Source organism: Bidens hawaiensis, unplaced genomic scaffold (genome assembly GCF_021521415.1).
Source record: "Bidens hawaiensis isolate Kalapana, Puna unplaced genomic scaffold, B.hawaiensis_p1.1 tig00000599_1, whole genome shotgun sequence".
Classification (NCBI taxonomy): Eukaryota; Viridiplantae; Streptophyta; class Magnoliopsida; order Asterales; family Asteraceae; genus Bidens; species Bidens hawaiensis.
The window spans coordinates 3,710,108-3,727,809 of NW_027491036.1; the positions used below are offsets into that span (position 1 = coordinate 3,710,108).

General features: G+C 33.2%; 1 long non-coding RNA gene across 1 annotated transcript; it reads left to right on the forward strand.

The window, feature by feature from the left end:
- The first annotated feature begins 734 nt into the window (after window positions 1-734).
- Window positions 735-1,376, forward strand: LOC143636702 (uncharacterized). The gene is made up of 3 exons (XR_013154292.1): window positions 735-807; window positions 1,175-1,273; window positions 1,356-1,376. It is a non-coding gene; the product is annotated as an uncharacterized LOC143636702 (long non-coding RNA).
- Window positions 1,377-17,702: the final 16,326 nt, after the last annotated feature.

Consider the following 17,702-nt stretch of genomic DNA (forward strand, 5'->3'; position numbering starts at 1 on the left):
TTAACGAAAAATTTTAACCGGGTTAGGATCAAAGGACGTAACGTGATAGGGATTTGAAACTTAAAGGATGTTCTTTGTAATTAAGTTTGCTAAATGACGACCATTGAAAAACCGTGCAAACATAAAGGACCACTTTTACCATTTTGTCTTTTTGAATTATGCAAAAATATAAATTTTATATTCATATTTATTTTTTCGCTATTATAGTGTTAAGCAATCCACGAGTAACGAAAGTTACTCTAATAAACAAAACTTAGCAAGTGAATCTTAACAAAACAATGTTATTATATCCACCCATGAAACATCCTGACTTCTAAGCTTGAGATGTTATATTGTTCTTATAAACCTTGATGATAATTTGCCATTCTGAGATGACATTTAATGGGGTTTTGACATGCGTCAAAGTGGCAGGTTTAAACAAGTTCTATTATAAGTTTAGTTAATGCTATCTATATTACATTATAACAAATATTGGCAACTTTTTGAATTCCCAACATGAGACGCTGTAATATTAAATTCCCTAACCTCCGGCTTCCAACTCCGACCATTATCACGGCCGGCCACATCAATACAACCCTCGACTTCAATTAAATACCTCATTAATCTCTCCGGTAACTTTCCGAACTCTAGCGTCCCGTTCAATCGGTTATCACCCTCTCCGTAGAATCGTCTTTTCGCCTCCCCTAATTAATGAAGGGTTTCAACTGTAACATCATCGTACATTCAATTGGGCAGTTTTAAGAACTCAACTCATCCTGATTGAATCCCCGCTTCTTCACAGTAGTTGTTTTCGATTTGGTTCATCAGGTTCATATAGTTGCAACAACATGTCGCCCTAATCGATCATCTGCTTCTCAATTTCCTAATCTCAGCAAATATTTATGTTTTTGATTGATTTAATTGTCTCAAGCCACATTAATATTTATTCTGATTACACATATTCATGTCGAAATCATTTGATAACAGTTCGGGTAAGCATTTTTATGATTTCAATATTCAAACCGATGACTATTGGTTTCTAATTTGGTGAATTTCAGTATCTATGTAGTGAACTTTTTGTTGCTTATTCACATGGAGGGTTATTTCAAAAACTCTTGTACCTTCACTCTCTCTAATTTATAAATGGTGAGCAATTAAAAGATCAATTAAGCATAATTTTTACAAATCTTGCTAGATATATGGTGAAATCGTTGAAGATGATGCATTGTGACAGGTACGCACACAAGGAAAGCTGACATGACACTAGAAGCTGATGCGTTTATTGCACTTCCTGGTATTTTTATAATTATGTTCAAATTTTATGACTTTTGAACATAAAAGTCGTATTCAAATATTGATGGTGTTGGTGTTTTCAGGAGGTTATGGAACCATGGAGGAACTTTTAAATATGATCACAAGTTGGAATTCGTAAAAAAAGCCCGTGAATTGTTTCAGGTTATATTATTACATTTTTAATGGGTCAAACACATATAATTGATTACTCAATTTGTGGTTAAATTTGATGAATTTGCAGGTATTAGTTGATGGCAATGCATGCTCGAGATCCATGGTGAACAGACTGTCATTCCTAAATGCGCTCAATGCTCCCCGGGTTCGATTATTATTATTATTATTATTATTATTATTATTATTATTATTATTGTTACGCATTGGGGTATTTAATTAGGTCAATTTTTTAATCGGAATGAAGACTGTGATTTGATTACTTTTTTTCTAGATAGCTCAACTTGATTTTAATCTTTGTGGTAATTTGACTCATATGCTAATTGATCTACCCTTTGCAAGGATTTAGGTTAATATTCATATGATGTAACCGAGCCGCGTCACTCGTGACCTCCTCGAGATTGGCTCGCAAGAGTCAACCTTAAACGATGTCTAGTTCGAGCATAAATGTGACATTCGTGACAAAACGAGGTATACTATATTCACTACGTAACAAGTAAACGATAAATCGGTTAATTCGTAGTGCTTAAACGAGTAACCGACCGATACTAATTATGACCCGTATACATACTGAGGGGTCATATACGAGTTATAGATATATTATAGAGGCTAACATATTGATATTTAGGCCCCAGTATGTTTAAAACTCTTTAAACGAAAAAGGTTTCGTTTATCGATACGCTATAAGCTTAAACACAATCGTTAATATCAAAACGAGCATTGTAGCATCCGTTAAGCCGAAAAAGATTTTTAAAACACTTATATAACATGTTCTAAGCCATCCGTGAAAATATTTTGGATTTTTACAACGAGTCAGTACGTTTTTCTTATTTTACAAAAAGAAGCTGAAAAACACTCGTTTACGCGTTGGTTTTCGCACTCGAATTAATTTTCTAGCGAAAAACCAAACCCGAACTTAAATTAGACTTGAGATGGATCAAGAGTATACATTAACTAAAAAAAAATATTAAAACAAGGGTGTGGAAACACCCTAAAAGTTCCGATCGGAACATGTGGGTGTCCCACCCCTTTGTTTTCTTGTTTTACAAGCTTGTAAGCTTGATAACCTTGTATCCTTTCACACATACAACCCCTGATCCCTCATATCTCTTATATTTCCAGCCAAAAACAAGAAGGTAACCATTTATTTTTGTTGAGTTTTCATGATTAGATTATGTTTAAACATGAAAAATTAGTTCTTGATTAGTTTTAAACATGTTTAACCATCCAAAAACCATAAAAATCAAGTAAAACCATGTTTTGATGTTAAACATGTTTACAAACCAGGAACATATACTTTTTTGGTCAAAAACGCGGATTAGAACATGAATACAACGTTTTTACGGTTTGAAAGTTCGGTTTGAACCCAAAACCGAAACCCTAATTATCAAGGCTGTCACATGGATGATTTATGTTTGGTTTGATGTTATATGATATTTAGATACACTGAGTTTGCAACCCGAGACCCGGAAAGTCGTTTAAGCTAGCAAAACTCATCGAAAAACCGACAAGGTAAACCCGTAACACTCGTTTAAGGGCTGTTTAATATTAGGTTATGACGTGCTTGTTGTTAGATTGTGAAAATTTTCAGGGACATTAGGGATCATTTAAATGAGTCCCTGTTCAAATTTGGTAATTTTTCGATAAACGAAGAATATTTGGTGAATTTATTTCCGTTTATGAGCGTTTATTTGGGAAAAATAGCTAAACATATTTAAAAATTACGAAACTTAGTTTTTGAGTTTAATATGTGATGGTAAGATCACTGGTAAAGTTTGGAGATCATTGGAAATGCCTAAGTATGGTTTGTGCAATTATGATTTAACCGAATCTTAACAGCAGAAAAACGCACAAAAAGGCATTTTGTCAAAAGAGTTAGGTTCTGGAGATTTTTCAGGGGCTATGTAATAACATTGAGGCCATTTGTAAAAATTATCGGATTTTTCGGAGGTCGTTTGATATATACGGGCCATTTATTACACGATTATAACCTATTAAATGAATTTTTATAAATAAATAATTAATCATAAAATTTCTGAAAATATTTTTATAAAATTCTCCATGTTTTAATGTATCTTTACAAAAATTTACATAATTTATATACAAGTACATATTTAGTTATGATTAATCAAAGATTTAAATTATAATTGTTTTAACGAAACCAGTTTTGTGTTTAACGGACTGACTGGTATGTCAAAATGTCAAAAGTGGTCAAATATCATATTTTTGAATGAAATTGATAAAAAAGAAATTTTTACGAGAATTCCGGACAATTCGGGTGGATTGTACGCGTTTTGTATAATCAAACCAGTGTGAAAACGGAAACGAACCCTGCAATCAAACCAGATACCGAAACCTTAAAATTCTTTCATAAATCTAATCATTTTTTACTTAAGTTTATGTGATCTTACCTAATCCCGAAACGCATAAACGATCAACTTGGCTAGGCTCGGGAAACGGTAAAACTGAGCCAAATCCAGTTTTAAACATTTCACAGTATACAACGTCACAATCTAAGACTATGGTCATGTTTTGGGCCTAACAGCTATAACCAGACTAGTTATACAACCCAATTTGGTTTAAACACTATACTAGTATTAACAGTACGATACCGATTATAGGATACGAGTTATAATCGAGGCATAACACTTATTGACGTATGTTACCTGCTCGAACTACAATAAGGTGAGTTTCACGACCCCATTTCCTAAACTGTTTTACGAACTTTTGGGGTGGAAAGCATGTTTACATATACTTATATACTTGAAAACGTGTGGTGATGTGAATTATCTAAGTACTAACACTTGAAAGTCCCCACAAACACAAGTGATTAACTTCGTGCCGGTGACGTGTGGATAGTACTATCGGTTTGACAAACCCAACTAACGGAGCCGGTGGGGTATGCCGGAACATGTTAACCCAGTTGCACATTGTCATTTAAACTTATTACATACTGCTATGTGGTGTTAGACATAGTACATACTTGGGGCAAAGTGGCTGTTAAATGCCAACGGGAGTGCATGGGCAGGGGTGGCCATGTGTTTTAGCTCGTTTCGGTTTCACTTGTGGCTTAGTATAATACATCATACACATACATGTAAACATATACACTGTAAACTTTACGAACTCGTATACTGATTTCGTTGATACTCGCGAAACTTGAAACTCACCAACTAGACGTAGTTGACCCGTTTTAACATGCTTTTCAGGTAAAGCGAAAGTGGAATGATTTGCTTATGTTCTTGGTGTTAGAAGGAGAGTTGAGTAGCTGTGAATAGACGCAGATATATAATATTGAATAAGAAGCTCGTAAACCGGTTATGTGATTCTCATCTAGTTTGTAAACATAGTACAAACCCATGTAATATGATGTAAATTAGTTTGTGAATTTCTTTATAAACAATGTTGTTGATACCAGTATGATCTGTTACATTCCCGTTTTACGCTTCCGCAACTACCTAGTCGGGGTGTGACATAAATATAAGCATGTTTACTAAACGAGTTTGAGCCCGAGCTTTAATTAATCGAAGAGAGACTTAGATTTAATTATATTTTTGTATGGACTGAGTTTCACTTGATTGTTTAATCCATATGTGGTAATTTACTAATGTTGCTGTAGTCAGATCTACATGTTGTATTTTTATAGTTTTAGCCAAATATAAATGTCATATTTTTTTTTACACCAGTTCTCATTCAAAATTGCAATCAAGGAGATACCTTCATCTATTTTTGACATTTAGTAATTTTGTTGGCAATCTTGAAACATGATTTTTGTAATACACTACACATGAAATTTAACATAAAGATGAAATTTTAATTGCATGATACACTGATTCTTTTTATTTCAAAAAATTATATTTGTGTTGGTTATATGTAGTCTTTCATCTTCTTAATCATATGTCATAAGTTGGCACATGCCAAGTTGAATTTCTGCCCTTACTGGTTAATTTTAGAAGCATACATACAGTTATTCAGACGCACATAGCACTTCAATATTAATATTCAATTTTTTGACCCGATAGTGTCCTTGGAGAAGGCGGTTTTTGATAGGCTTTTAAAGGGTGGATTGATGAACAAACACTTCAAGCTGCAAAATCCCGGTAATGGTACTGTCATGGCTGTATAAGACTGAATCATGGTCTTCAAAGACACCGTCGGTTACCAACAGGCGCATTCAAGGGAATTATATGTTACCAACATTAACAACTCTGTTACCAATCATTCCCCGTAGTTTCTTAAATCCCCAAATATCGATCATTCTGATTCAAGCTTAGGGTTCATCTCGATCATACAGATTTAGGTATTTGATTCAGTTATGCTTTGTTTTTCTCTTTGTTGTTGTTTTGATAAATCAATTTGTAATTCAATTGGAAATTTCATTCACAATCGTCATCGTAGTTCATCTACATTCGTTTTCAATGGATTTTGATTCAGGCCCGAAATGAATTGATTAAGATTTATGTTTCCTTACTGACCGTCATCTGATTGCGAGTGATTTTGTTGTGCGATTGGTAGCCGAAAGGTTAGTGTTTTTTTCACCAAATCTCCTTTTGCCCCATTCACTTCATTGGTATATTTTGAAACAAAAAACTTGAATAAAGCTTGTCCACTATAGTTGTTCTAATGGAAGCCGCAAGAGTAACGATATTGACGAATGACATTGTGCAGCTCGTATTCAGAAAATGAGCGAAACAGGTAACGGGTTGTTAGGCTTCGTGATTGGTAGAATACTATGGATTTTAAACAACTGACTTTTTATGGATTTTTAAGGTTTTCCTTTTTTTTTCATTGGATTTTGATTCGGGGCCAATCGTATTCGATCTAATTCTTTCTTATGCTCGGTTTTCTCTTTGTTGACTTTTTTTTTATTCGTACTTCAGGTTATCTTGGTTTTTTTATTTAAACAGGTAAGATTACTTATGCAATGATATGTGCACATCTTACTTCATACCGAGACTTTTTTATTCAAACAGTAATTTTGTGTTTTAAAATAACATAACCATGACTTTTTTCCCCTTTTTTAACTGGTTTTTATGGATTTTACTACATAAGTGGCATTAACCACTCTATCAGATTTGGATTCGGCATTAACCAGACCCGTCTTCGTAATTCATCAGCATTCGTTTTTTATGGATTTTGATTGAGGTGTGAACGAGCCGAGCCCGAATACAACTGGTTTTTCGATATAACTGGCATTTTAACTGATTTTTTGTTGATTTTACTACATAAGCTTATGCAAGGAGCCAAGGATATGTAAGTAAATCTTTAAGTTTTGAATTAGACCGAATACAATTGGCCCTTTTTTTCGTCTTTTATTTGTGCTTCTATTTTTTTTTAAGTGTCATTAGATTTACTGTTTTTTTAGAAAAAAAAGGTTACCGATATGCCAAGCGCCATGACCACACCTACGGTTGTTCACAGTCCAGTTTAGACTTTTTTTAAGTCAAATTGGGAGCCAAACCGTTAGTAACGGTTTTTATCATCGAAAACCGAAATCGAACCGTTAAAAATTAAAACCGAACCAACAAATGTCATATGAGCTAATTACTCGTTTATGATGTGTACTGCGATTGAACATGTGATGAATGGAATCCAAGTAATATTCATCAATTTAAGCAGCAAAAAAAACAAGTTACATGTTATGAGATAACAATGTTTCTTGTCTCTTTTAGTTGCACCAAATTAAGAACAGATAATATTAATATATACACTGTATAAATTTTTTATCTGAAGTCTAGAATTTCAAATTTTAGCTTGAGATGGGGGCCGGTTCATCCTTTTTTTGAATAATCTTTACCGTTTCACTGCTTTATAGTCAAGTTTTAGCTATAACTTGGTTGGGTGAATGGTTTCTGGCTACATATAGTATAGTAACATTATTTAAAAAAAACAAGTGTGTGTGTGTGTATGCATCATATATACTTGGTAGCCGAAATGTTAGTGTTTTTTCACCAAACAACTTTTTGCCCCATTCACTTCATTGGTATATTTTGAAACAAAAAAACTTGAATAACGCTTGTCCACTGTAGTTGTTCTAATGGAAGCCGCAAGAGTAACGATATTGATGAATGACAATGTGCAGCTCGTATTCAAAAAATGAGCAAAACAGGTAACGGTTTGTTAGGCTTCGTGATTGGTAGGGTATCACTTATGGATTTTACATAAGTGACTTTTTATGGATCTATGTGGTTTTCCTTTTTTTTCATTGGATTTTGATTCAGGGCCAATTGTATTCGGTCTAATTCGTTTATTATGCTTTCTTTTTCTCTTTGTTGACTTTCTTTTATTCGTAATTCGTAATTCAGTTTATCTTGGCTTTAGATTTAAACAGGTCGTAAGATTTACTTATGCAAGGATATGTGTACATCTTACTCCATACTGAGACACCAAGGACTGTAATTTTGTGTTTAAAATAACAAAACAAGACTTTTTTTTTTCCTTTTTTTAACTGGTTTTTTTATGGTTATTATGGATTTTACTGCATAAGTGGCATTAACAACACTATCAGATTTGGATTTTACATAAGTGGCATTAACCACTCTATCATATTTGGATTTGGCATTAATCTGACACGTCTTCTTAATTCATCAACATTCGTTTTTATGGATTTTGATTCAGGTGTCAACACGACGTGAACATTACTCATACCGAGCTAATCCTGATTGAGTCCCCGCCGCAACGCGCGGGCACACCTACTAGTATATATATATATATTTATATATATATGAAAGTATACATGTAAAGCTTGCGAATCTTGTTTATTAAGGGTCAAAACTGGTTAAGCACGCGGTTTGTTTTCTCGAAAGGGAAAGTGTGTGTGGTTCGTGTTCTTGAAAGGGAAATTGACAGGGAGGAGAATAGACAAAGGGATAAGCTGAAATTTACCTGACCAGTAGAAATTTAAAGTTAAAGATAATTAATCTAAATATCATTGAGAAAAGAAACTTTTGGTAAGCCCCTTGACCTAACCTTCCTAGTTTTGTAACTTTCTAATGAAATATGATACTCTTGTGTATTAAGTGTTAATAGTGGTTTAATCATGTGTGTAGAGGGATTAGAACACTATAAGTTTACATTATAGAATTAGATGAACTCTAGTTGGATGATTTGTAAGAATATAGATAATTGAGTATGATTGAGTTAAACACGTCATTTATATTGTAGCTAAGTTGTGTCAACGGTTAAGCATGTTTGTTTATTTAAAACCGTAATAAAGAATTGTGCCATGAGCGGTTACCATCCAAAATGAAAGAATTGTTGATAAAATGTTTTATTTATATAACAATGAATGAATCTTGATATATAAAAATCTTGAATTTTGAAATTTTATGATAAGATCACCTAATGGGCTTATAATTTGTAATATCTAACCCCTAGCTCAACCAATGTTGTCCGCTTTGCCCATGAAGAGCTCATGAATTTGTTTTTGGTTACCTAGGTCGAGACTTCCTAGGAGGCCATCCATCTTTCTACTATCCACAGTCCCTCGTTTGAACTAGAAGGGATCATGTTCCACAGTCTTCTAAAAGAGAGTACTATCCACAGTCCCTCATTTGAAGCCACTATCGATTAAACGGTTAGCCAACGTGTTGTACAAAGCTCTCGGGGTTTGGTGAAGACCATATAGAGCATTGTTTAATCGCTAAACACGCTCAGGATAATCTAGATTTCCAAAACCAGGAGGCTTCTTTACATACACCTCCTCGTGAATTTTCCCTTCAAGAATGCACTCATAATGTCCATTTGATAGACTTTAAAGTTCTTGAAAGCTGCATAAGCTAAAAAGATACGTCTCCAATTGAGCAACCGGAGCGTATACCTCAGTGTGATCTATGCCTTCTTGTTGGTTAAAACCCTGGACGACTAATCGTGATTTATTCTTCACGATTACCCCATGATCGTCTATTTTACATTTAAATACCCAAATTGTCGGGATTGCCTTCTTCACCCGATCCGCTTGATCAATGAGATCCCAAACACCTAGTTGTACGAAATACTGTAACTTCTCTTGCATTACTTCAACCCAAGGCGGTCCCTGAAGTGCCATTGAAACACTTGTAGGTTCAATTTGGGATAGAAAACACGTGTAGTTGTCAATACTCATGATCCCCGATTTCACACCCCGAAAATATTAATTTAAACAGCGGAAGACTTTGACCAAGCCTTTCGGTTGGTGACAGACGCCGTTTCAGCCAATCACCTTTATGTATACATTTCTAATGAAAGTTGAACTTTATTTAACCATCAGAGTTACTACATGTGTCATATTACACGATTTTTATTCAAACTATAAGTTCAACATACAGTCAACATTTTTCATTCAAACACACATCACCATTTTCCCGCGCTCTTCGCGAAACTTCCATACTTCATTTAATTACCTGAAAATCATATTAAAATAACGGTCAACACAATGTGTTGGTGAGTTTCCCTTTATAACAAAAATAGTCCATATATATATATACGTATATATATATATATATATATATATATATATATATATGAATAGAAAATAAAATCTATATAATGATCTTCTGTCATTATATCCGATATCAATTCGCGTGTAATCGTCACTAGACCCCAAATTATATCCAAAATATCCAGTGTATAATGGTCTACCGCCATTATATCACCAATCCGTGTGCAATGATCTACCGTCATTACATCACCAAAAACAATAGGCATTTCATTTCTTAAACAAATTGAGCTGTTGTAAACTATCTAAGAATACAACATTACGTATGACTATCATAGTTGATAACCCGATACATACAATACTCAAAATATTCCCACTTTTAACCCAACGCGATTGGAAGTGGGGGCGTCACCCCAATAGATCTACTAATATTTCTGTGTCCCTTTCTAGGGTTAACTGTTATTTAGCCAACTAGACTCATCCCGTATTATACACCAATTTGTAAAATAAAATGCCTTTATAAAACAACAACGAAATCAATATGTAATAAAGAATATGCTTTCCCCCAAAACACAATTAAATATCGTTTCGAAAACATTTCTAGTTAAAAATCGACGGGGGTTCGATAGAGAAACTCACGACTTGTAGTTTTTTGTTCCAGAATTTGCGTTTCCTATATTAGTACATGTTTTGTTAATTAAAATTTGGTTTTAGTTTTTATATAAATCTCTTTTTAGTTTATTAATCCTAGCTTTGTGTTCACATAAGCACATAAAAAAATAAGCGAGTACACATAGTTCGGCTTTCCGTTAGCTATTATTTAAATAAATATGTCAAATTTATAAACATTTATATACAATAATATTTTAAGTTTTAGTTGCTGGAAAGTTTTAAGAAAGTATTAATCTTTTATTTTTCATAATTCTTGTCGGTTTTGTCGGTTTCGTGTTCAAAACGAAACGTTTGGTTTTTCGTATAAAACGTAACTTTTAAATCTTGGAAAGTACTTGTTACATATATATTAGTCAAGTTTTATATGTTACCTTGTAAAAATATATTGTTTTCATTTTCGTTAATATTTTCTTAAAATAGCAACTTTTAAACGTTTTCGTGCCGGTTTTCGCGACACGAACCGTTTAGGACTAAGTTTTATCATCCCGTCCTTTTCTCTTATATTAACTTATGTTACATATGATAATTTTATAACTTTAGGGGCTGTTCTAAAACAGTCCCTAAGAGTTGTTGTCGGTTTCGTTTAAAAAGACGATTTTTCGACCGTTAACGTTACCGACAAGTCAATTAAATTGAACAAGTTTATACTAATCATCTAATGGACAAATCACACATATAAGGACACATGATTCACCATAAATTTTAGTGTTGATCAAATCATTTCGCAAGACATGTTTAATCAAGTTTTAAGCTTCTAGTTCGTATTCTAAGTTTGTTAATAACGTTATTAATCAAGCTTATCGTTACATATATGAAAAAATATCATATTAATAATTAAATGTCTAGGTTCAAATCATCATAACATTTATGTATAAGTTCAAGTAGTTCATTAACCAATCAAAATATGAATTTCCTAAGTGTTTAACTAACAAACTTTCCTATTATAGTAACTATTTTTTTTTTGATAATTCTATCTAATTCAATCTTTCAAATTTATTTATGTATGGATTCAAGTTTATATCATCCAACTTGTTTGATATAGTTTCATGCACCCTAATGCTCTATTCATGTTTTGATCTTTCAATTAGTTAAGCAACAAAGTTTCTATTTTTTTAGTAAGTAATTTATAATTTGATCAATGCACTAACTAATCCATTCTTTAATCATGCACCCTATCTTAGTTTAATGTTGTAATTCATAACATACTGAATACATTACTTCCAAGTATTTACCTCAAAATAAAAAATTCAACTCTTCTTAAATTAAAGTTTCCTTATTTAGTAACTTTACCAATCTTGGTTAATTTTTAAGTTTCAACTGTTAATTCTAGCATATATCCTATCCTATTTTCAATTATATTATTCCATATCATTTCTTGATTCAACAATCCATCCAAATTCCATTCTAACAACAAACCCAAACATCAAGTTCATTCAAGTTTATAACAAACAATCAAGAGATTCAACGACACTTATAATTAAGCTTAGCAATCAATGTATGATCTTTAAGATGAATGTATGCATGTGTAAGTGGGTTTAATCCTTCCACCAACACATACATACATACATACATACATACATACATACATACATACATACATACATACATACATTCACATATACCACATCCATAATTTCAAACATTCAAGCTTCAATCAAACTCAAGAACAACTAATTTAACATAGTTAACCCAAGAAATCAACTAATAAATAAAACTTACTTGTGCTCTTGAAGATTTAAAGATGAAGATGAGAGTGTGGTGGGTGTGAATGTGATGATCTTCCTCCCAATCTTCCTAATCTTGTTTGATCTTTCTTGATTATATCTCCATAATTTTTAATTATTGATTGTGTGTGTTTATGTATGTGTGTCTGTGATTTGAATTTGTTTGTGAAGACAGTGTGTGTGTGCCATGGGATTTATAGAGATAAAGAAAGGGATAGTGTGGACAAGTGGGTGATGGAGATTAAGCCAACATATCAACATCATGATTAGGAGTAATCATTGGGGTGAAAGGTGTATGGATGAGAATGTTACAACACATGTTTCTAGAAGCCAGTAATGATTAGGTAATGATTGCAAGTGACATGTGTGTTGGTTTTTAGAAAACAATGGGTGACGGCACATGGGTTTGGTTTTGTAAGTAGGTGTTTAAACAATAATATTAAGTTTCTGTTTTAACGTCTAACGAATTTTAGCTAATCAAATGAATCCCGTTTCTAATAATTTTTGTTAGGCTTTGAACGAAATTGGATTCTTGATAATACAAGCCTAAGAAACTAATTTTTGGAAATTGTTGACGTTGGGTCCTTACCGGGTCATCCACCGACACTCAGGTTACTTATTTTGCAATTTTTGCGATTCGAGCCTTCTATAATTAAGTTTATACATTGTCTTGACTACTATAATATGTATTATAATATTTTGCTATCATTTAGCCTCTTTAAGGATTTATTTACTTTTTGACTCGTTACCCGAGGTTATTCCATGTCAGGCTCGTTACGTGGCGATTGTTGCACTTTTTGTTGACTTTGAAACGTCTAGATCACTAATAAAAATATTTTTCTCATAATGACAAAATTTTATTGCTAATCGAGATTATATTAGTCGCGGTTTAGGCTAACTTTAAGCCGGGTTGTCACATTCTCCCGTCATTTAAGAATTTTCGTCCCGAAAATTTAGGAGGTAGTACTCGAGTCTGATATTACTAGAGATACATGAAGTTATATTCTTTTCATCTGTTGTAGATATTTTCAAGTGAACTCATGACCAAGTCTTGAATTCCACTTGACTTTGACTAACTTGATTAAATTTTGCCTAAGCTTATGAATGTTCTTATTCATAACTTATATAGGTTATTCTATGAATCGAATCATGATGTCCACATGGACTCTTGTTGATAGGTATGATTAGACATTTCCTTAAACTTAATACATGGAACGTGTCACTTATTCTACTAATTGTCGGAGGTAATTCGAGCTTACACACAATTGGACCAACTCGATTGGCGACTTCGAAGGAGCCCAACATAATGAAGACTCAACTTTCCTCTAGCTTAGCTTAGTAATGTGATGGTTAAAAAAAATTCTATTTCCGTATAAGGCTTCCAATGGAGGAATTGTAACGCTGGAAGATAATTGCTTGAAGAAAATAAGCCAATGGTAGGCGAGTAATTCATAGATTCTTGGAGAGTTAACCCGATCCTTGACATAGAAAGCCATATATAGAGTTCAAATGCACCTGTAATTAACAATTATGTTCTGGAACCATAATTGTCAATTTACCTTACAAGATTACTCTAGCATTCTTTCCGTTAGGAATCAGTTATTTTCTCTATCTTATCTTTTTCCTAATGGTTAGAGAATGAACTAATCGATTTTCTATTACCTAAAGACAGTCGTGCTTACTTAGGCGTTTGTGGGAATTCGTTTATGATATCTATGATGAATTGAGCATTTAGACATACGCGTTCGTCTAATACCAATTCACATAAATCTTCATATCGAATCATTTAAACTCTATTCAATCAGTTTTAGATTTCTCTTTCTTTAAGGCTTTGCCTTGTACTTTTCCAATCTGAGTTGTAAGACTTGTTTGTAACATTAAACCCAACGTACATATATGTGAAGGTTTTTCTTTTATACTCAATCATCAGCTATAATATTCATTTTACCAGCGTGGTAACAAATATCGCAATTGTAATTATTGAGTAGTTCTATTTCAACGGGTTGCCCCATTTTGAGTTCCATTTGATCTACAACACATAGAAGACCTTATGGTTGGTGTAGTTCATACACTTTGTTCTATAAAGGGGTTTCTTCAACTCTTAAGAGTAAAAACATCAACTCCTAGCTCAAAATTTGAGTGGTATAATGCTTCTTGTGCACATTGAGTTATCATGGTGCACATTGATTTATCAAGATGCATAGACTCAAAATTTGAGTGGAATGCTTCTTGTGCGTATTTGGATTTGGCATTAATCAGACACGTCTTCTTAATTCATAACATTCGTTTTTATGGATTTTGATTCAGGTGTCAACACGACGTGAACATTACTTATACCGAGCTAATCCTGATTGAGTCCCCTCCGCAACGCGTGGGCACCCCTACTAGTATATATATACATATATATATGAAAGTATACATGTAAAGCTTGCGAATCTTGTTTATTAAGGGTCAAAACTGGTTAAGCACGCGGTTCGTTTTCTCGAAAGGGAAAGTGTGTGTGGTTCGTGTTCTTGAAAGGGAAATTGAAAGGGAGGAGAATAGACAAAGGGATGAGCTGAAATTTACCTGACTAGTAGAAATTTAAATTTAAAGATAATTAATCTAAATATCATTGAGAAAAGAAACTTTTGGTAAGCCCTTTGACCTAACCTTCCTAGTTTTTTAACTTTCTAATGAAATATGATACTCTTGTGTATTAAGTGTTAATAGTGGTTTAATCATGTGTGTAGAGGGATTAGAACACTATAAGTTTACATTATAGAATTAGATGAACTCTAGTTGGATGATTTGTAAGAATATAGATAATTGAGTATGATTGAGTTAAACACGTCATTTATATTGTAGCTAAGTTGTGTCAACGGTTAAGCATGTTTGTTTATTAAAAACCGTAATAAAGAATTGTGCCATGAGCGGTTACCATCCAAAATGAAAGAATTGTTGATAAAATGTTTTTATTATATAACAATGAATGAATCTTGATATATAAAAATCTTGAATTTTGAAATTTTATGATAAGATCACCTAATGGGCTTATAATTTGTAATATCTAACCCCTAGCACAACCAATATTGTCCGCTTTGCCCATGAAGAGCTCACGAATTTGTTTTTGGTTACCTAGGTCGAGACTTCCTAGGAGACCATCCATCTTTCTACTATCCACACTCCCTCGTTTGAACTAGAAGGGATCATGTTCCACAGTCTTCTAAAAGAGAGTACTATCCACAGTCCCTCATTTGAAGCCACTATCGATTAGACGGTTAGCCAACGTGTTGTACAAAGCTCTCGGGGTTTGGTGAAGACCATATAAAGCATTGTTTAATCGGTAAACACGCTCAGGATAATCTAGATTTCCAAAACCAGGAGGCTTATTTACATACACCTCCTCATGAATTTTCCCTTCAAGAATGCACTCATAATGTCCATTTGATAGACTTTAAAGTTCTTGAAAGCTGCATAAGCTAAAAAGATACGTATAGCCTCCGACTGAGCAACCGGAGCGTATACCTCAGTGTGATCTATGCCTTCTTGTTGGTTAAAACCCTGGATGACTAATCGTGATTTATTCTTCACGATTACCCCATGATCGTCTATTTTACATTTAAATACCCAATTTGTCGGGATTGCCTTCTTCACCCGATCCGCTTGATCAATGAGATCCCAAACACCTAGTTGTACGAACTACTGTAACTTCTCTTGCGTTACTTCAACCCAAGGCGGTCCCTGAAGTGCCATTGAAACACTTGTAGGTTCAATTTGGGGTAGAAAACACGTGTAGTTGTCAATAATCATGATCCCCGATTTCACACCCCGAAATTCTTAATTTAAACAGCAGAATACTTTGGCCAAGTCTTTCGGGTGGTGACAGACGCCGTTTCAGCCAATCACGTTTATGTATACATTTCTAATGAAAGTTGAACTTTATTTAACCACCAGAGTTACTACATGTGTCATATTACACGATTTTTATTCAAACTATAAGTTCAACATACAGTCAACATTTTTCATTCAAACACACATCACCATTTTCCCGCGCTCTTCGCGAAGCTTCCATACATCATTTAATTTACCTGAAAAGCATATTAAAATAACGATAAACACAATGTGTTGGTGAGTTTCCCTTTATAACAAAAATAGTCCAATATATATATATGAATCGAAAACAACATCCATATAATGATTTTCTGTCATCATATCCGATATCAATTCGCGTGTAATCGTCACTAGACCCCAAATTATATCCAAAATATCCAGTGTATAATGGTCTACCGCCATTATATCACCAATTCGTATGCAATGATCTACCATCAACACATCACCAAAAACAATAGGCATTTCATTTCTAAAACAAATTGAGCTGTTGTAAACTAGCTAAGAATACAACATTACGTATGACTATCATAGTTGATAACCCGATACATACAATACTTAAAATATTCCAACTTTTAACCCAACGCGATTGGAAGTGGGGGCGTCACCCCAATAAATCTACTAATATTTCTGTGCCCTTTCTAGGGTTAACTATTATTTAGCCAACTAGACTCATCCCGCTGTAAAATAAAATGCATTTATAAAACAACAAAGAAATCAATATGTAATAAAGAATATGCTTTTCCCCCAAAACACAATTAAATATAGTTTCGAAAACATTTCCAGTTAAAAATCGATGGGGGTTCGATAGAGAAACTCACGACTTGTAACTTTTCGTTCCAGAATTTGCTTGTCCTATATTAGTACACGTTTTGTTAATAAAAAATTGGTTTTAGTTTTTATATAAATCTCTTTTTAGTTTATTAATCCTAGCTTTGTGTTCACATAAGCACATAAGCAAATAAGCGAGTACACATAGTTCGGCTTTCCGTTAGCTATTATTTAAATAACTAAGTCAAAATAAATAAACATTTATATATAATAATATTTTAAGTTTTAGTTGCTGGAAAGTTTTAAGAAAGTATTAATCTTTTATTTTTCATAATTCTTGTCGGTTTTTTCGGTTTCGTGTTCAAAACGAACCGTTTGGTTTTTCGTATAAAACGTAACTTTTAAATCTTGGAAAGTACTTGTTACATATATATTATTCAATTTTTATATGTTACCTTGTTAAAATATATTGTTTTCATTTTAGTTAATATTTTATTAAAATAACAACTTTTAAACGTTTTCGTGCCGGTTTTCGCGACACGAACTGTTTAGGACTAAGTTTGTCATCCCGTCCTTTTCTCTTATATTAACTTATGTTACATATGAGAATTTCATAACTTTAGGGGTTGTTCTACAAATGTCCCTAAGAGTTGTTGTCGGTTTCGTTGAAAATGACGATTTTTCTACCGTTAACGTTACCGAAAAGTCAATTAAATTGAACAAGTTTATACTAATCATCTAAAGGACTAATCACACATATAAGGACACATGATTCACCATAAATTGCAGTGTTGATCAAATCATTT